Below are 22009 nucleotides of genomic sequence, written 5' to 3' on the forward strand. Positions count from 1 at the left end.
TTGCCCTACCTGGTCCTTGAAATAAGCTTACAGGTACATGTATCCCCTCGCAAGTCCAAGTAATTTGGCAGTCAAGTTGTCATTTCTGCCTGGAAAAGCCTTTCTTGGAAGCGAGATGGTAACAAGGTCTGTCCAGAACATGTAGTGACAGAGCCTTAGGCAGCAGTTGGAGGTAATCACTGCTCTCACAGGACAGAAGCCTGCACATCAGTGGGGGAAGTAACACAACACTTGCCCAGGTTTATTTCTTCAGATGAAATGGACGCTCAGGGACTTGTTCAAAAGGAAGCAATCATTACAGGACGTGAGCAGCTTCCTGAGGCTCTCCATTCATTGATTTCCTTGCCCAAAGCCATCACCTGGGTTTGCCAGGCTGAACAGGACTGATAGCCCATGGCAAAATAACAGAACCTTCACTCAAATCTAGGGACAATCTTCCACCTTCCTCAGCAGGAGCACAGAGAGTGCAGTGACAGTGATAAAGTACCACAACACTTGTCAGCTCAGCGCTCTCAGAGCCTTCGCTAAAGCAGAGCCACCACAGCATGCATCACGAGGGCAAAAAACAACGGTCCAACAACAAAGATACGCAGATAATCTGACATGAACACAGATTTCTCTAACCTCTCTCTTTACCAACAGAAGGAAGAGTTTGGTTACAAAGGTACCCACCCAGAAGCGAAAGGTACATTCCTATCTGCAAAATTCTTGCTTTCCAAAAATAGCATAATTTTCCTACTAATGCAGCTTTCGGGTATTTGATTTTTACTGTGGCATAGAAGCAGGTGAGACAGAAAGACAGGAACATAGCTGATCATATACAGCTTGGAACTCACTGTAGATATAATAGCACAGTGACTGCAACAGAAATACGACAGACAGACAAAACCACCCCAAGATTTCTCTTTGCAAGCCAAAAGTCAGCAAGAACAGCCTCCAGAACGCAAGCAGGCTTCAGACAACGTGACGAAAGGCCCCATCATGGCTTACAGAGATTACAAATGACCCTTTATATTATATACAGATGCTAGCAAGAAAGGTTTAGGACTTTTACTGGCAAGCATCCAGGATGGCAGAGAATATATTGCTGCTTATTCAGAAAGAATATTCTAACCAAGCAAACAAAATGATCCAAACAGCAGCTCCTTTACAGCTAGCTGGGTCTGACGGATCTCATGCATACTCATCACCAGCATATTTAGCACAATGCCCTGCAGCGTCTCGTGGAATTGGTCTTCCAATGCTTTGCTTAGAGAGGCAAGTCTTGCTTGGTCCATTTTCCCCAGCTGTTTCCAAAGAGACACTCTCCTCTCACACCCTATTAAATTCTTGGAAGACTTCCGTGGACGACTGAGGATCTGCAGACCATGGCCTGCAAGCTACTGATTTAGACAGTTTCAGTCCAGGGCTACAGACTAAGATCTCACGTCTTGATCACAGCTGACAACATATTGTTCCAGAGGGAATACAAGTGTTGATGCCAGCAGATATCCAATCATATTTATCGTGTAGGTTCAGGATGTTACTGGGGACCTTTCAGGCTAACTACGGCAAAAAATTCAAGCTTGCTTTCATTTGGAGATACTCTGAAGGCTACTACTCCAAGCTTAAACTGACCCCTCCCTCAGCAGATGCTGGGAGGGGGTTGCCTGCTCTCTACTGACTCAACAAGAGCAGCGATGCATGGCTTCAGGCACCTGGACACCAGAGGAGACAAGAAAACCTAACCTCCCAGGGCATGCACTGGGCAGGCTGTGAGGACCTCAAAAGGCAGCTGGACTTACACAGGGAACTTTGCTGCATTTTGCTTCTGTAGGCAGATGCCAGGGAGGAAGCCATATTCTGCACCCCACTGGCTTTCTGAACCTGCTGCGCCCCTCATCAGCAGCTTTATTTGGATGCACAGTTCATCCCCTGGATATTCTGGATGTCTGTACAGCCTGTAGTCTTAGTGGGAGAGAAAAGGGGCTGCAGAGGGTGAAGAAGTGTGAGGTAACAAATACTCAAGCTAAAATACTGTACGTTCCAGAGGAGCCATATACTTACATATCAAAGTTTAGTTCCTGGCTAGCATGGCTGAATCAGCTTAGAGCAATCATTGCACAGGTAGGAAGACACTGACCGAGAGCAAGCTTCCTCCTTGTGTTCAGTGGTGCCCGGTGACAGGACAAGGGGCAACGGGCATAAACTGGAGCTCAGGAAGTTCCACCTGAACATCAAGAAAAACTTCTTTACTCTGAGGGTGGCAGAGCACTGGAACAGGCTGCCCAGAGAGGTTGTGGGGTCTCCTTCCCTGGAGAGATTCAAAACCCACCTGAACACAATCCTGTGCCACCTGCTGTAGGTGAACCTGCTTTAGCCGGGGGGTTGGACTAGATGATTTCCAGAGGTCCCTTCCAACCCCCACCATTCTGTTACTCCCCCCTTCTCACCATTCGGATTTGTACAGTACTGCTTCCTAAGCCCAGCACTCGGGAGGTACGTAAGGGATCCCTCCACCCATTCACCCACTGTGAATGCTTAGAAAGACTCACATCACAACAAACTTGGAGCCATCCGCAAAAGCAGTGTTTGCTCCTTTCCTAGTCCAAACTGCTGGCTTTTATCCAAGCTTCTCAGACTCCTGGGGGTCCCTGAAAGACCTTCTCGGGGGTTTGCAAGAGAAAAGCCAACTGGTTGTTAGTAGGCTTCCTTTCACTGGACAAGTGATCACAAACTGAATAACGTCAGAAATCACCAGGCTGAACTCCTCAGGACTCAGCAAGTAGCCTGTTTAATCAGGAACATGCAACCTGAAATGAAAGCAGCTACATTCTTGCCTAATCACTTCTTTCAGTGGGATGACAGTTCAGCTCCACACACAACATTGACTTGCTGCCATGCCCTGTTAAGGACAGGCCTCCAGCAGGCAACACCTACCACACACAGGACCTTCTGGCTGGCGTGTTCACTGGAGCGAAGAACATGGCTACACCTCCTGATACCCGTGGCCTTAGAGCACTCCATGCTCCTACCGGCATGAAATTCTGCACTTTCAAGGGAAACAATCCTACAAGTTAGACTCTGAACAAAGCCATTTCTGCTGTTGTAGAGCTAAGTAAAATGGAGATTTAGTGTGGTTTTAGTACTTCCGATGAAAGCACATGCCACACAGTATAACACAAAAGCTCAAATCACCAAGATTTAACTGGCCAAGACAGAAGCAAGCAAAGTCTTTCTGGGAGGGAGAGGAAAAAAAGAAAAAAAATACTTTTTATGCAGGATTGTTTCATTAGCACCTGTTGCATATGTTTGGGCATGAACTGACGCTCCCCGCTCCCAACAAATACTACAGAAGTTTCTCAGTAAGGTTGGCATTCCTGATGCTTGTGATTTGCCCTAAAGCTTTGTGCTGTGTAAACAACTGCACTGAATTATCTTTTTGTTTCCATAAGGATAACACACTGTGTGTTATACTTAGCAGAGATCAACATTTAGGGCACAGAAAACAGTAGGAGTGTTTTGATAGCTAGATAGATTTCCCCAAGTTTCCTCATAACATTTTTCACTGGAGCTATCAATTTCCCTGCAATCCTAGAGGGGAATTTCAATAAAATCAGAAGGTCGCTGACTTTCACTGGGAAAAAGTTGCCATTCTGACTCAATGCAAGTGAACTGTGCCCTTTTCTCTGTGTAAATAGTACAGCATCCCACTTGCTCTGCCAGAACAGCAATCCATACGTTGTGTGCTGGAGCCCGTCGTTAGGAGGGGTTAGTTATTTATATACTCCACTGAGGCCAGGAGCAGAAGTTGCCCTCTACGTGCCAAGAAATCCAGATTCAAAGGCTGCCAGGCTCTCTGGGGTATCTCTTCCTGAACCGTCTAGTTCTACATAACTGCATTATTCCCTTCTTATTCACATATACCACCTCCCTGAATGTGCTTTGACTCTTATCAAGTTTACCAGCTAATTTACTTGGCTGTCACCAGATTACTCTTTACTGTTGTGACCTGGCTAAAAAGGAAACAATCCCATCACACGTTACTGGAAAGCTCAGATTAAAAACCAAGCTGGGCTCAAGTTTCTCCTGTTCTTGACCATATTCGTGCTCTCCCCAGGTAACCAGATTTTAGGATCCAAGACTGTCATTCAGCTCGTTGTCCAGCAAAAAGCCAGCTATGAAATTCAATTGTGAGTACCAGTCTCCACAGTATTAGAATCTTCAGAGCTGATGGACTGATCGATGGACCATTGCTAAGGAATCCATGAAAGACCACCTAGCAGGAGCGAGGGGGTGGCTGTACACAAGCTTATGATGGCAAGGTTCCGTTCAAAGCAGAGTCTGCTCTTCCATTACAAAGTTTTAAGAGGTCTACAAGTCAGACGACATGACAAGCCACAGTAATCTTGTTGTCAATATTGATGTTTTACGCATGCCTTACTCCCACCGAGTACTCCATAGTCACTAATAGAGGTTACCCTGACTCCTGTGAAAAAGGGAGAAAAATCTTTGTAACAGCCCATTCATTTTGGGAAACAAATAAAACTAGAAGACTGCTGGTGTTTCTGAAGCCAGGCAGCAGCAGCCATCTGCAGCAGCAGAGAGCCAGAGGCACGAACAGGAATAAGACAAGTTCCAGGTCTCCCACTCCGCTATGTTGGTCAGACAAAGATTGGAAGGAACTCTAATCTTTCTGCACACACGCCCCACCCCCCCAATAAGAGTTGGAAAAAAGTGGCCATAAAAACAAGTTCTGGCTAGCAGAGTAAGATGGGACAATTTATCTAGGTACTTCCCAATAGCATAACCCTTCCCCAGGGGGCAATAAGTTCTGTGCTTAGTGCGCTTCAAATACGCAGTTGCCAATAACAGTCTTAAGTTTTCCCACACAAAGTAGATTATCAGAGACTGCTGGAGGGAATTTAGTCCTAGAGGAACCTTTACCTTAGGAAGAAAATGCAGTTCAGTCTGCACAACAGCTTTAATCTTCAGCAAGTTCTGCAGCCAAGCGCGTTTAACTGTGCTTTCCTTGCTTTGTTGTGTGCATGGTTGACCTTCCAAACACCATTACCTCGAGGGCTGAACTCACTTCAGTTCACAGGAAACTGCACAAAACTTTGCCCTATCCTTCTGCAACCACTGAAGTTACAGGGGTTAAGGGAAAAACCTCTCCCTACTGGAACTATTAAAAGCCTAGAAGCAGAATAGCCAAATAGTGCAGAGCCACGGGTGCAACTCTGTTTTAAGAGACAAAGAGGGAATCCAGCTCCCCAGAGCAACATTCAGCTTCTTCAGCCATGAGACCATTCCTCTTCTCTTCCAACCCCCCACCTCATTCACAAGGCACCTTCCAACTGCTGTAACTATTGAAGGAGGGGCTCTGAAGATGATAGCACTCATCTATTACACATGCTTGATTCATTTGTACTGTCGATCCACCCTGTACATCAGCACTAATATAAATGCAGAATATATCAGAGGCAGATGAGGACTTAAAAAAGGTTGAGCAGGCAGGTAGTACCAGAAATAAATTAATCATGTTCAATACATCACCTCTGTGCCTATGTGTCTGTTTATGCACGCACAAGGAGAAAGAGGTGAGAAAGCACAAGGAGTATTTCTCGAGCATAAAGTCCCTCTGATTTATACCCACTACCCAGCTCCTCTCAGTTTGCTAGTGGCATGTTCCAACAGAATCAAACAATAAATATGGTTGACCTGAACCACAATTACCTTCATCATGAAAATGAAAAAAGTTAGTCCATGACTGAGTGCTCAGAAACAAAAGGGGGGTTCACTCCTTTGAAGTGCTTTGCTTTTACAGGCATTCTTCTAGGCACTGAACTGTTTTGCTACTCCCTCCCCCAAGCTTATCACAATCAATGAGAAGACAGTAATTTCCAGTGTTCACAGGGGGAGGAAAGAGGAAACGTACAAAAATATCCATGGAATCTGTCCTTGTTAAATTAGACTGACTTGATGGAATCTGGCATTCGATATCCATGCAGCATGGAAATCATGCACAATTACAACCAAGTATGTCATTTTTGCAACATAAAAGCTCCTTGAATTAGAGCCTTTCAAAAGAAGAACCCGAGTCTAGGCACTTTTGCACTGCTAGATAATCTGGTTGTAGATAGGTCTCCTACCTTCATATTGCCAATACATCTATAGTACAGGTTTGTTCATTCCTAGAAAGCCTGACCTTGAAGGGAGGGGTGGGGTCAAGGAAAAAAGTATCCTGAAGATATTGATTGAAAGTACAGAGCCAGGATTTGGAACATGGACTATTTGCCTGAAATATATCCCTGTGCTCAAAGATGACATTTGGCACTTGTCTGTGTGCTGTGTGTCCTCCCATGGAGATCTGATCTAGAACTGCTTAAATTGAGGGCAATGGCCCTGCTCTTCATTGAAGTACAAGACTAACTTTTATCAAAGTCAGTACCTCTACATTTACACCAACATGAATTCATTCAGAATTAAACTCTACCTTTGAATTTGCAGGAGGTGGAGGGAGAGTTTTAAGTCAAAAACCAGGATGCTGACACACACCTGCTTGTCCTCAAAATCTTTGCAGAGAGAAAAACATTAAGAAAACCAGCATAAGGAGTCAGCAACCCTACAACAGCATCCTACGCTTTACTAGTGCTCCTATTGTGGCTACAGTCTCCTCCACCATCCGTCAAGTCAGTACCCATAGCTGTCTTTAATTCCCCTTGCTGCATTACATCATAACAAAACAACACTTTGCACAATTTGAGTCCTCCAAAACGGACAAATCAGGCTCCTGCTGGTTTTCAGCATCTCCTTCAAATCACGTACTTAGCCCTACAGGGCCTGTAGCTGCATGCATCAGCAGTCAGTGTGCTAGGATTGAACACGGTCTGTTCCTGAATTTATTTTTTTGCTTAGAGAGCTCTGTACAGGCAACAGTGCATCTTTGTGCCTCGCATTCAGCCTTCTATTGCCAAACTCACAGCACTTACCAGCAGCAATGAAAGCCACATGCATGACAGGAACAGAGGGACTTTGCCTAAATGAAGCAGTGTTTTTCATTAGCATTATACTGGCACCAAAAACCACAAATTACAACAAGAACAAAAGGCAATGTCAAAAGGAGAGCAGTAAGCATCTCAAAGAAAAAAATTAGGATGGCACGATCAAGTCATTGCTTCCTATCAATTGCATGATGTTAATCTACCCATGCAACTTGCATGTTTCAAGTTTTTCCTGGAGCTGAACAGTAGAGATATTACTGTCACTGGAGACAGGCACACCCTTTTGATAGCTAAAAAGAAAAAAAATGTCTTGAAGGAGATTCCACAGACAAAACACTGCTTTTTCTCTTTAAGGGAATACGGCTTTGTTTTCCTGAGCTATTTCAACACTCAGAGCAGTGTCCTGTGGGCCCAAAAAGGCCTTGAAAAGTAGATCAGAGCATCAGCTTCAGAGTCACAAGTGTTAGGATGCAACTGGGAATACCTGTATGCACAGCTACGTCAGGTAAACAGGACCCAGAACTCTTCCAGCAACACTTCTTCCAACTGCCCTCCCTCCTTCTCTTTTCCTGTGGCACATGACAATCATTTCATTCAGTCTAGCTGTTTAATTTTCTCAGCAAATTGTAAAGGAGTCTGTGGGCTCTGGTATACAAGGGACAATGCAGCAGACCCTTCTAGAGTAGTTATCTACCCCGTGGTTGCCCATCATTGTTGGGAACTAGATTTCACAAGCCAAGAGGACCTCCTTCTAGAGTGAAGTTGCACTAAGTGTACAGGCTCAGCTTTATTCCACATCATTCCTGTTTCAGGTGACTGCCATACAAAGAGCCAGACGTTACAACAACCTCATTGAAACTGCTACAGCCTTTCCTCAAACACAAGAGAGCCCTACAGCTTTCTTACAGTTCCAGTGCTAGAAGGGGTGATTAGAAATAATAAGCCAGTCTAGACAAATCCATCTACTTACATTGCTTTGAATCAACAATTCCTCTTTCCCCTTTTTGATTTGTCAGCATAGCCACTTGCATTGAGGCAACTGAAGTTCACGTACCCACCAGCTAGCGTTTGCGTTAGGCCCGAGACTACCGCTGGTGCTCCAGGAAAATTTTTTGGGGACAGCTGTGTCCTACCGACACCTGTACTTCAAGAGCAAAGCCCTTTTCTCCAGTAACTGCTCTAGTGATACACCAAGTCATTCTGAATGCCAGGCTGTGTTGCGTGGAGTAGATAAAGCAGGCTGTCTTTCACTTGTGCACCTCAGAGAACCCCAAGATGAGCCACACAAGGCCTCAGTTCAATAAAAACAAAGCCTTGCAAAACCTCTCTGCCTGGGTATTCAAAGTGTTAATCAGTCTGAAAAACAAAACCCAAAGCATGTGTGTTAATTTGCTATTTAAATTGAAAACTTTTTATTCCATGTCTGCCACAAGGCTGTCCTGGGCGTTACTACAATAAAAAATAATTTGGAAAATAGTCCTATTGTTCCAGTCACACCCATGGGAGTTTCATGTGTAGGGAAGTAGGAACATCAAAACTGAGATCTCTGGTGTGATCCGAATGCCGAGTTTGCCCTTTACAACAGTCAGTTTTGATTCAAGTGCATGTTGGGAGAGAGATCAGAGACAGTGAGCTAAGGCAGGAGGATGTCTCAACAGCTTTAAGGTTAAATTCCTACTTGCACAGCCTAAAACTCTCAAAAATCATCTTTAGAGTAGTAAACTAGCAATACCCTTTACAAACACACATCCACACCCCTCCTTGCCTCCCTCTCCAGCCAGTCGTTCCCAGTGCCCGTCTAAACGCAGTAACAAATTGCCCTAAAACACTTCCCAGTTGCCAGTCACGAGCCCTTCTAAAACACTTCCCCTGAACCAAGTGGAAGCCTCGTTCAAAGCTCCATGTGAACAGAGCACAGCATGGATGTGGTAGTTACAGGCGCACAACAATCTGCTACACCAGCAACCTCCTTTTCACCTTTCTCCAGACTCCCACTCCTACACTCTGCCGACTGCATCCATCCAATGCCATAAAAAGTAACTACATAGCATTTGCTGTAACCAGCTCTTCTGCACACAGCAGTCCCAAACCCCTGCTAGCAAACACTCTGTACTGCCTCACCAAGTTTTAAGCTCTCTCTTCAGCAGACGGTATACATTTCAATCACACAGAACCCTCTGCACTTCGATACCCATCTACAGATAGACTGTACAAAGACGTCTAGAAACAAAGTGCTCTAACTACCTACTTTCAATTTAAAAGGTTCTTCTGCTTTTAACACCTCTTCCTAAGCTTTCACCGGTTTTGGAAGCAGTCTCCGTATCTCATTTCTAGCCAAGAACAATTATTTGTATTCTCCTTTTAAACCTCGCTGCAATCCAGTTTGTTCATTGGGGGGGAATCTTAAAAAGAGAAAGCCTTTCTCTTGTGAACGGAAACACTAACACCTTTCTCTGTTATTAAAAAATTCTTGAGCAATCTAAGAAACCGCTTTAGTGCCTCGGTGCTTTGGAAGCCTCTATTTGGAAGGGAGAAGGTCTTGAGGGAGGAGACGTACATTTCGGTATCCAGGTGGAAAATGGGTTTGATTTGGCCAAGTAATAACAGCTTAAAAAAAAAACCTCCATAGCCTGTGCACGCACAGTAGATTCCTTAGGAATGATAACACTGTCTTGAAACATTCCCGAGCACACACATGGAAAACCGGATGGGGAGCAAGCAGCACTGAGCATGAGAGAGGGGACAGCGGGTGGTCCGAAGGAGAGATACAGATACTCGGCCAGAAAAATTCCTGCCCTGTTCTGTGGGGAACTGTAAGTGTGGCAAACTCCCTTGGATGGGGGGTTGTAGGGGTTTTTTTTGGTTGTCGTTGTCGAAGTTTAAAATCACTTGCCAACGCAAAAGGGCAGGGCAACCTAGCTGTGTCCAACAAGGCAAAATGGAAAACTCTACAACGGCAACTTAACCACAAATTTGGTAAGGGTGCAAACTGATGTGCACAAATGATCCAACCTCCTAAAGCAAAGGCTTCACAGGAATCCCTCACCGCTCTGCTGGGAATGGGAACACCTGGAGTTATTGGTGAGAAAAGTCTCAGTCTCTGCATACAAAGCAGCAGTGACGGAACGCAGATATACCCACATCCATTTTAGACACATACTACTTGCAAAAGCTTGTGGCATATTCAAGGCAAAGCCATCAAAGACAGATGACCTTCTTTTCTCCTCTCCTCTTTACACAGATTTCTTCAAAACTGAACATTCAGAGGATGAAGAGTGACACAAAGATGACTGCAGAAGATAAAAGTTTGATTAAAACAAGCAGTTATGACCTGAATTTTATTGCTGTGTGACAGTTATTCTGTATTTCTGCTAGTTTTTTTGTAGTTTGGCAAGAACAGCATACTGCTGCTTTACTTACTGCGGGCAAACCAGTAAACCTGTGAATGACACATAGCTGCTCAGCAACAGCCTGCGGTTTATTATTACGCTAAGCGTGTATGCAAACAGCCTTCACACCCCACAGCGAAAACGTCCTTGTGCTTTTTCTCCCTCATCCATGAGATTTTTCCTTTACACCTTTCAGTGCAGCTTGGAGAAATTTTTACACGCGGTGCCTCGGCAAAGGCTGATGCCAAATACAGCCACCCTGCAAGCAAAGACAGCAGCTGCCACCACAACGGCCCTCACTTGACCCACTGATAAGAAAGCATCTAGGGATGCCACACACCAGCCAAGTCACTCAACACATCAGTGCTGAATGTCAAATTAAATGGCTGTGACAGACTCATGTCACATACTTCTTGCAGCAGAAAAAACCTGGTATGAATTTCAGTTGAAACCACTCTCGCATACACAAATCTAAAGGGCTGGCTGAGCCTCAGAGTACGGAGCAGGGAGTGACAGAACAACTACTGAACTGTTTCCCCTTGCTGTCGATATGCCCATGGGAACAGCCTATTCAATTATTACTTGCAATATCTGAGCCACAATCCATGTGGCAAGTGTGCAATTCCAGTCAAATGCTTGTGTGGGGGTTGGTGTTGGGTTTTGAGGGTTTTGTTGTTGTTTTAAAAAACAAACAAACAAACAAACAAACCCACAACCACACACATCAGAGCTCATGGAGGTGCCCTGCAAAGTGAGCCTCCACAGGCCACAGAGATGCTCAGGGAGAAATCAATAACCCAGACATGGGTAGCACAAGACGACTCCCAGCCTCAACTAGGACATCAGCTGAAGAGTCCGATAGAAACCAATCTACTTTCTAGTTGCATTCAGCTCAAGAGATGAGTTGTGAATGATTCCTGTCATTCCCACATTCCCGCTTCTCCCCTCTCTTCCCACCCAGATACAGCTTCACCCTTACCTTCCCAAAGGTTACACAGCAACTCATCCAGAAGGTACCCGGGAGATGAAAGTTTACTTTCAGCAAAATTCCACAGTCATTTGTAGAAGCAGCTTTGAAAACCACCTAGTTCAGGCACCAATAACCACTTGGCAAGGCCTGACAGACATAGTTAAAGAACGTGATTGTTTCAAAGGACATTACCCAAGAAAACAAATGTGTTGCTACAGCCCTTGCAATAAACTTCCAATGGGTTTAGTTGCAGAGGTCTCAAAAGGGTTTTAGCAGACTTTTAATTACCTATCAAGACTCAAGTATTTTTCTGCAACTTGGCAAAATGGGATCCTATTATTTCTGCTTGCAACGCACACTCATTCAAAGCTTATCCACAGGCCTACAGCCTAAGAACTCCTAAAACTTTGTAATCCAAAATTTTTGTATCATTTGTGATATACATTAGTGACTTACAGTAACAGTGGCCCAAGAGACAGCATTTTACTGTGCGATAGTTTAAACCATTTGGCTCAGTGCTGTATCCTGAAATACACTGCAGGGAGACTCTATATTTTGCTGCAGGTTACGCTGATTTACAGCAGCATTAAGCCAAGTGCTGTAACATCCTACAGAGCCAATTTGCCTTTTTGCTCTCTGCTATACTTCAGACGCTGCATGGGAACAGAGAAAGTTTGCAGCATCACCGCCCTGATCCGCCTTTGCTCAAAGGCTGGTACTGTTTGGTAGCACCAGTTCCTGCAGGCATCTCTGCACTCACCCCGTCGGTCAGTGCTGCTTCTACAGGTACATTACACATTCGTCCTCCCACAAACCTTTCACTGCAGTTGGGCAGAAAGCACCACAGCCTGTGCCATCGCCCAACCCCCTGCTGCTGTGCAACCCAGCCTGCCCTGCCCAGCACCCCCCTCTCCCAGCTCTGGGCTTGCCCTCCAAACTAAACCCTCCTCTGCAAAGATCAGGCAAAGACTAGCTCCCAAAAACTACTTTCAGTCATCCAGGCTCAGAGAGGTGCAGTAAACAGGGAGCACAACGACCTTTATTCTGTAAGAGTGGAAGTTTATCCAAGTGCCAAGTTATTATCATTCATAGATTTATTGTAAACTTCTGCATATATTCATATACAATACTTTGGATTTTGTAGCTTTCCCTCTAAGATCTAACCACACCCTCACAAAACACTCCCCAGAGCCTTCCCTTACACGAAGGGAAGTATTACTATTCCCTTTTTAATTAGGGGAAAGAAAAGAGAGCAAGAGAACTTGCAAGTCTCAGTTCCCAGGCTTTGTGCTGCTCTATAGAATATACACTGAGCATTTAAGAGAATGGTCTTTTTCTTGGGAAAGAGGGTGGAAAACAAAGTCTTATGAATCAGCCAGCTGATAATTAAAAGCAACTAAATCCAGAGCACTTTAAGCTGCACATGAGAATCTGAACTCCTCAGATGCCGAATTCCTCTGCCGACCAGAAAAGCCAGGGTCACTTGCCCAGCTGGTCACTATTGTTCTGTCCAATAAAGTTCTGGCAGGAATGCATGTTTAACAAAATACAGAGATTAGGCATAGCAAAGAATGCAGCTCCCCCCTCAGTGTTTAGGTTAGTGGGGTTTGCCATGTTGAAATACTGAAGCTTAAGCATATCAGATTTTCTCTGTCCTGTACTGTTAGTGCCAGTGACAGACACAAGCTGACAGCTCAGTTCTCAGGATCGCTGCCATTTTAGCTTTAAGTTCATTAAAAGCAGCACAAAAAGTTCACCTCAAAGCTGCAATGACCACTAATTAAATCAGTGTTCCCTTGGGGATGTAGAGTACCAGATGAGAACAGCTCTCTCTACCTCCCATGCACCAGAAACCCTTGAAAGGCAATTTAAACCAAGCCAGAGACTCAAGGGACCAGATTTGGAGACCCTTGCAACAGGGTAGCTCATCTTCAAATGTCTCAGGCCAGCCTAGATTTCCAAAAGGAAATCTAGCCTCCAGTGACTAAATCCAGCATCAAAACGGCAAGGATCTTCCTAACATCCAACTTAGCTCCTGACAGTTCAGAACAAGGATCTTTACTTCAATTTACAGCAAGGTACACAAGAATAGTCAGGTGCAAAAATGTCACGAAAACAAGTCATACAGATCGTTTCACAGAGTACTTGCAGGAACACAGCTTTTACCAAGTCAGATGCCACGCACAACAGCTCTGATACCTCATCAAGAATTTCTCAGCTCAAAACCAATGACACTAAATGGACAGATACTTGAGAATCCCAAGTAGATTTGCAAACGATATAGCCCTTGAAGAACTGTGTTTAAGAAGGTTATAAATAGCCTGGTTACACCTCAAAGTTAACGGCTTATATTTAGAGATACCAAGGATTCCTGAGTTCCCCTGGAGGGGGGTATGGTAGCTCGCCCTGTATGAAGTGCAGTTTATAGATAGGAAGCATCTAAGATCCTGTTACCATGGCTGACTCTCCTCTCCTTCTCTCCACAAAAAGCTGAAAAATAACTTTCCGTCAGAGCCACACAGTAAATCTGGAACAGGTACAGCTGAGATACAGAGCTGTCAACAGCCAGATCGAGGTGTTTTCTTCTAGAAGAGCCTTTTTTTAGTCATCCTAGCACAGCAACAGAAAACTTATTTTAGCTGGTATCACTTTTACTGCCACCTGAAAATGCAAACAACTCAAAGGTACATGATGAGACCAGCAGCCAGACAGCCCACACTGAGCAGGGTGGCAGAAACCAGCCTAGTTCTGGGGAAGCAGAAGAGGGAATCAGGCAAGAAGTAAGCCAGGAAGCCAAGCAACCTGAGGCAGGAGGAAGAGAAGTGGCATTGGGGGGGGGGGGGGGCGGAAGACAGACACATGACAAAAAAAAGTCTTTTTCTTTAGGGAAAGCACAAGCAGAATCTCTCTTGGGTTGGAGCATTAAAATTCACGTCAACCCCTCTTCACACACAGGCACACTGGAGAGCTGTTGGGAGAGCTGTCACCCATTGCTGCCTCAAATGAGGACTTGAAAAAGCTCCCTGTGCTCTGCTGTGTTTACAGCAATAATGAGAGCCTGGAGGAAGGGGTTGGAAACATCTGAGTTTAATAAGGGCTAAGCAGCACACAGCAAAAAAGCAATGTCTGCCCTTCCGTTCAGGGCTACCACACCCCACCAAGCACCGCAGCACCAGGCCAATGGGAGCCTCGGCCCGGAGACGTTATGTCATCCCCACAGCCGCAGCAGCCCATCTGCCCCAAGCCTTTTCGCATTGAGAAGAAGCATTTCAAACCCAGCCGAGAGCTCCCAGCCCCACACTTTTGAATGGCTAAATAAGCAAAGTCCTGTGGGGGATAAAGCAGATGTTGACTGACCCCAGGCATAAAACCAGCCAAGGAGAGAAGGGAAATTTTTGTGCAGTGCCTTAACTGAGCAACTCCATCTCACAAGGTCATCACAACAGGGCAAAAGGAGCATTTAGCTCATTTAGCACCTATGCTGCTGCCTTTTCTTAGTCCTAAACGGCTCTAACATCCAACACGCACAAGGGAAGAAGCATCCTATTCCAGTTTCTCACACAGAACAGCAGACCTGTAACCTTAGCAGGCAGGGCTTGCAATCGTGTTTGCTGCATCCCCTTCCTTGCTTCTGCAGGATCCACCCCCAAAACTGTCCTTACGTGAAACAGATATCTTCCATAAAACGCCTTTGCCTACTCTGCATTTATGAGGCAGCCTCTTCCCACCACACGTACTTGGTCTTTTTATTCCATCAAGAAGTGGAAAGCAGGAATCAAGAATCTTCTCCATCTGCAAAGCCAAAACCAGCTCCCCACTAGAGTACACATACACAAAAAAAACACAAACAAAAAAGCAGGGGGAGGGGGACGGGGACAGGATGGGGGACACAAGACAACAGGACACCCAGAAGAAACAGGATCAGACCTGTTCTTAACTCTACAGAACCAGTACAACTTGGTTACGTGACCACGTGCAGGGGGATATTCCCCTGCCTCATGAGTTCATTGCACTGGCATTTCTGAGATGCTCTGAGCAAACACATGCCTCTATCTAGTGCAAACACTGCAGAGTATCACTTCCACCCTGTTCCTAGGGGCAGAAAAAGTTGGAACCGATTAAAAATACATCAGACTACCTAACCTGATGCCAGGACTGGACATCGATCGATGCATTTCTATGTAGTGGTACCTCACATTAACTCTGAGGTTTGCTCGGCGCAAAGGAAGGTGGCTGGTGGTGACTTCCACTAGGAAGGTGTCCCTGCCCACGGCATGGGGGTTGGAACTAGGTGATCTTTAAGGTCCCTTCCAACCCAAACCATTCTGTGAGTCTGTGATAATGACAGCCTTACTCAGCTCTCACAGGACAGACATAAGACGTGCCGCAGACCACAGAGAAGTAAAGGGAAGAGCCCTACATAAGAGCAGCTCACAGATACCTTCTCTTCTCAGCTTCAAAGAGGTTTCAAAATCAACTGCTATGATTTTAAGTGGCAGATTCTTTTTTGCACAACCACATAAATATGGAAGAGAAGACTGACCTGTCCCAAACATTATGAAGCTGCCTTCAGCTTCTGTCTCAGTAGCATCCATTGTGTGGGCCTCTGGGTGAAAGCCATTTCTAAACAGACAGGAGAGGTTTTTTTCTTTGCCAGAGCTATGATTTACCTGCTTTGGAAACTGAAAAGGAGTCTCAAACCTGAAAGAGCTTCCTTGTTGGTTCTCAAAGAGACTCAACTATTTACACATAGCCAGGCCTAAACATTACAGGCAATGCTTTCACCCAAGCACACTCTTTACTTACACATCTGTTCATTTCCAAGAGGAGAAAACATTGAACTCATCAAAACCAGACAAAACATCTAAATCAGGTTATTCCATGCAATAAATCGCAAGTCAACAAATAATTGGTTCTTCCTAAAAATGAGATAAGGAACAAAACCAATAAGGAACAGTACCACAGTTCCCACCCATGTTCCCTTCTGTAGTGCTGTTAAGGACTCTAACTCAGATCAGTGCCACATTGTGCATAAATACACTAAGCACGAGCTTTAGAATTATTCAACTAAATAAAAAGTTGAACAATTGCAGGACAGTAACCCAATTAGTAGCATTGTGCTTTTTTTTTTTTTTAACTTTTGCAGCTATGATCCTTAATAGAGTCTTTGTGATACCCAAGTTGGCACAGACTAGCTTTATTCTCAAAGCCTCAAAATAAACATTATGCCTCAGTGAAAGTAAATTTAAGCACCATCTACATCCCTCTAATTAAAAGTGAGCTGAGAGCTTTGAGCATATTGCAGAAATGAGGTCAGATGAATTTTAGTATTACCCTACTGGAGAGGTAGTCTATGCTTTACAAAACAGTAACGTTTCCAGACATGCTAGAGGTCTAATGCAGGAAAGAGCATGAGTAGCTGGTCCATTATTCTAATCCAGCAGACCTAAAGCACCCTGTGCTTTCAGTCTTTCATCATTACCTCAAAGTCATTCTTCATTTTCCCCCCCTTATCAAGAAGCAGCCCAATAAAACAAAGATGTGAGTACATATTCTGTGACCCAAGTGTCACCGAACTGCTCTCCACAAGCAAAGCTGTGAAGGTTCTAACCCGCCATGTTTCAACTAGGATTTTAGCACACTAACAAGCTCAGCTTTGAGAAAATGAACAAATAAGGGTTATTGAAAGAGACACATTTGTTAATTTATCCAAGGGGAGCACAAGTTCACTGCCACCCATTGCTTTGCCTCTCCGCTCCCTTTTTCTTCCTCAAGCTGGTAAATGAAACCTACATGAGAGGAAATGATTCACACAAGCAGCTGGAAAGGCAAGACTGTAGGAGATTTCCTAAACGAATACAATTTACTGCAGTAACTACAGTCATGTCTGGTATTTCAAAGCCACGCCAGAGTTTCTAGGTCCTTACACTAGCATTGGCTTCACTGGTAATTGCATTGCGAAGTTACAGCACAGAGCCCCACAAGTCAGATGAAGATCATATGGCTGCAGAGTCCAGGAAACAAACACCAGATAGTTCAAGGGTTTGGTGATGAGCTGAAGACCTTCTGACCTCTTGGCTACCTGGGTAGGGCACTTCAAAGGGGAATTAGTGCAGAGGACTCAGCGTGACACAAATCCCAGTTTGTTTGCTTGACATCTTCACACAGCTCATAGTCCAAACCATAGAAAACCAGAGACCTCAGGCAATGAATAGACTATTAGGTGATGGAGGGAATGACTCAGAAAGCAAGACCCTGTCAGTAAAAGGAAAAAGAACCACATTTCTCCAATATGTATAGTTTTATATTCCACACCCACTTAAGAGCCACAAGAGGTTCAGAATTTGGGGCTGAAATCAGGTTCAAATCATCTTTCTCTGGTGAAGAGAGAATTAACAGACAATGTCAGGAAAAGTCCAGATACACGTTCTGAAAGCACTCTGACAGACTGCATAAATCAGGATACTGATTTACAGATCACCTTTTAATATTAAGAACAGGCTTCTATCGCATAAAGAGACCCACACTTACTTAAAAATACTAAAGCCTCCCCCAAGAGGCTGGAGGTTGTTACAGTACTGTGCAGTTGTGCACAGCCTTTCAAACAGGGCTGGGGAGGGGCAATTCCATCCTAGTAAACGTGTAGCTGTAGGACCAGGCACAACACAGGCAGCTCTTTTGAAAAGAACAGATCTACCTAAAACAGGTCCACCCAGACATCCTCATCTTGAAAGTCAGCCATTCAAGTGGTCTATTAGGAGGCTGCTAGCCTCAAGGAAGAATTGACAACATATTTCAAGCATCACCTAAACATCCGAAAGCATCAACACTTCAGGGTTTTCAGGGGAAAAAAGTAAGACGAGCTACAGGACAGGAAAGCTGATGTCAGTTTAAGTATCTTTCCCATGTCAAAGCAGCATGCAGAGCATGTTTCATTGTTCCGCTGAATCCACGGCAAAGTGACTTGCCCTCTGACAGGGAGTAAATCGTTGGTAGAGGCACAATTGGAACCCAGGTCTCGGTCTCCCGGGCTGTGCTCAGAGACACATGTGCATCAACAGAAATGGATGAATCCACCTGGTCTTCCATGTCAAAACCTCTGCCTCCAGCAAGCAAAAGTAGTACTTACAAATTTCAATCGACCAATATTATTTTCCTCTCTGCATCCATCCTCAAGACACATCACTGCTGTAGCAAGCACCAGGAATTACTGTGTGACCAAACGAAGTACTGATAGGTAATTACCAGTATAGTCTGGATAAGAACGCCTACTTGGACAGTCCTGTCATTTGTAACATCATGGTTCTAATGTTCATTCCCAGGAAGGCATTTTTAGGCTGAGATGTAAGCAAGTGTTTTGAAGGTCTGTCACAGTTGGACTTTGCATCCACCCCAGCTGACTTTTGGGATGCTACTGTAAAGCTAGCAGTAAGAAAGAGTTACCACCCTACACTGATTTCCAGCTCATGTTTGGGTTTTTTCTTTCAGCTACCTCCATCTCAATCCAAGGAGGTTTCCAGTCTAAGCACTGCATCTAGTGTCAGAAGTTTCTAACTCCACACTTGAGTTCACAAGGACTTGATGCATGACTAATTTGAAACTACGGGAAAATAGGATGAGAAGTTAAGCTGGGAGAACACCAATCCCAAAGGCAACTAACACAGATGCAGGCATTCTTTGAGAACCAAGCTACTTCCAGCATGGGAATAAGCTTCCCTTAACTCAGTTAGCAAAGCTTCTTACGTCCAAGTCTGGAGGACAACGGTTTCTGCCAACGGACAGCCCCTCCATTCTTATGCTTTGGGTAAGACTCACTTCCCATTCTCCTCGCCTTAACACAGCAGCAAGTTAGAAATGCCTGTGCTGAATGTGAATTTCAAACAAAATCGTCAGGCTGCTACAGTCTGTACCCTGCTAACAAACACTGCTGCTGGGATTTCAGTCATTATTACTTGCACATCCCCCACAGAAGTTCAAAGCAATTCAAGCACATCCAAAGATAGACTGCATGCGTCTTTGGTCTAATAACCAAGATCTGTCACCTGAAGCCAACCAGAAACTAGAATTTTCATTTTACAAAAGGAAACCAAGCAACATTCCACCAGAACAAGTATTCCACAATTTCATTCTGAAGGATGAGAATAATATTTTTTTTTTCCTCCAAATTTCCCTCCACCCCCACCACCCCCCAAGCTTTTTACACTGCCCAGAGCCTTAGTTTTCTGGCAGAAAAAAACATTCAGCAGTCCTCAGAGGTCCATCTCTGAGACAGCCTGCAACCTAGATACCAAAGACTGTATCAGCTATTGAGTTTTGAATGGTTTTCTAGGTGGAAGACAAAAGATTCCAGCAATCTCTTTCTTTTGCTTGGAGAAATACAACTTTCATGACTAATTTTTAAAAAAATTGATAGCAGATTGCCAAACAGCTCAATCATGTCTTCACTTGCCGACCAAGGACAGAAAAAGACAACTGCAGGAACATGGTGTGTCTTTTATCAAGGAAACACGTCAGCTGCAGAGCATCACATCAGTGTGTGCTGCAACGCACCAAAACCTGGAGCTGCAGCTGTAACTTTCAAGGCTCTGGCCTGCTTATACTTGGCTGATGGTACTCAGGAAAAGTGCCAGAAGTCACTGGACAAAGCACTCACCGGGAAGGTTGCAGAAAAGAAAGTGAGAATGGCCATGTAGTGTCGTTAATAGTATTCCCCTACCCACCATCTTGTGTCCTCCTCAGCCTCTTCAGGGCAGAGGCCAGCAAGCTCTGCTGTGATGGAGCTGCTATTGCTTCTCATAATTCAGGTGCTACTAAGATCCTGTTTAGATGGCAAAAGGGACACGGAACAATGTAAACCGTAGTTCATACCAGTCTGATTCAGTCCCGTGAAAAAAGGCTTCACAGCCACATAGATCCATGTCAGACTTTAGAGCAAAAAGCCTCATTCTTATCCAGCACCATATTAAATCCAGAAAAGCACAGCTATCCCAACCTGAAGCTGCACCCTGCAGGAGGCTCCCCCCAAAGGTCCAACACTGTGGCTGGGTAAAGTTTTCCCACACAGATTTTCCCATCAGAAAGTGAAGTTGTTAAGACATTTGCCAACAACACAACTCCACCACTCAAGGGGAAATTAAAACGTACAGATTGCTTCAGCGTGTGATGTTTGACTAAGCACTTGAATTTTTATTTCAAAACATCCACCAGTGATTTTTCCCTCTCTTCAATTTTTTTATTTCCCCCTCTGCTTTAAACTAGAACGGGAGATTCTCATATGGCAAAGTTCCATTGGACACCAAAAAAAAACCAACAAATCTATCAGCTTTCCCAACATCATTGTTTAAATCAGCTTTAGATGGTTTTATACAACACTTTATAGACTTGGAGAGGGACACATTTCCCTGACAAAGCATCAGCTATCCAAGCAACTGAGGGATGGGAAAATCAGGCAAGAGTGTGAATTGGGGAAAGTCTTTGGTGAGCAGAGATACAGCCTGCGCTCATGTAAGCGTGGTAGCTCTGAACAAAGATCTGCAGGCTAATAGATATGTAAGAGAAATGACATGTGGTTCTCATTGCAGCTCATGCTTTGGGAAGGGGGTACCTTGGAACAGATCCAGCTGGGATAGGTTTATCCCATTACTCTCCTATAATTTTCTGCCGTTTCAAACCCTTTGACAGTTACTGTAGTTTAACATCACACCCCCTACAGACTGAGGCCTGTTTGACAGGCCAGCAAACAAAACCACCCCCCCACTTGGAGATGAAATATGCACCATATGTGAGAACCGTGCAAGGCACAAGGCTAGCGCCCACTCTTGTACTTCTGTGACACGCCGATGTAAACCTCCTGTGTAGACGCTTTATCGCAATACCTAGCCCAAATAAGCGGTGCTAATGTAAGCCCTCGTCCACAGCAGCATAACTCAATCATACTAGGTATTAGCAAGGGGGGGAGGAAAAGAGGTAGAGACAGGATAGACGAGCCCTGAATATTAAATTCCCAAGTCCCCATTTAAGGGAAGCACAGAAAAAAAAAAAAAAAAAACAGTAGTGAAATTCAAGAACAACTGGAATCAGGTTAAGCCACTCTCTTGCTTTATACAGTGCGGCTCATTCATCTGAACAGCTGTTTCACCTCTAGAGAAATACCCAGAGAAAACAGAGGGGAGGGGGAGAAGCCTAAATTGTTTGCTCTACTGAAGCAGCAAGATACAGTAAATCAAAACTGATTTACATTAAGTTTATAAGAAATTGGGGGGGGGGGGGGGGAGGAGAAGAGTGGGAGGTTTGGTTTCAAACAGCTATATGAAAGCTGCAGCTCTTGAACAGAGATCTGTAATTAAGGTCTTTCCTTTGTTGAGCTGAACAAGTTCCTCCTCGCAGCCGAGGGCTATAACAGTTCCCTCTGCCGGCACCACCGGCGTCCCGCGGCAGGTCCCACGGCCCCGGCGGGCTCGGGGCGGGGGCAGGACCGGGAGAGTTCGCGGGTCTCGTTCGCCAAAGCTCAGCTCAGTCGCTCCCTGCCCCGGAGAGGGACCCTGCTGCGGGCAGGTAGGGAGCCCGCCCCCCCCCCATCTGGCGAGGCGGCAAGCCCCTGGCACCCTCGGCTTTGCCGTGCCCCTCGCTGCCCCCGGGAGCCACCGGCGGCCCCGGCCTTCTCGCCG

General features: G+C 45.0%; 1 protein-coding gene across 3 annotated transcripts in view; it reads right to left on the reverse strand.

Moving 5' to 3' along the window:
• The window catches only part of COL26A1 (collagen type XXVI alpha 1 chain), a 175351-nt gene that overhangs the window by 153165 nt on the left and 177 nt on the right, over window positions 1–22009 (reverse strand). The window lies entirely within an intron of this gene.

This window comes from Leptosomus discolor, chromosome 18 (genome assembly GCF_034619465.1).
Source record: "Leptosomus discolor isolate bLepDis1 chromosome 18, bLepDis1.hap2, whole genome shotgun sequence".
NCBI classification, from domain to species: domain Eukaryota; kingdom Metazoa; phylum Chordata; class Aves; order Leptosomiformes; family Leptosomidae; genus Leptosomus; species Leptosomus discolor.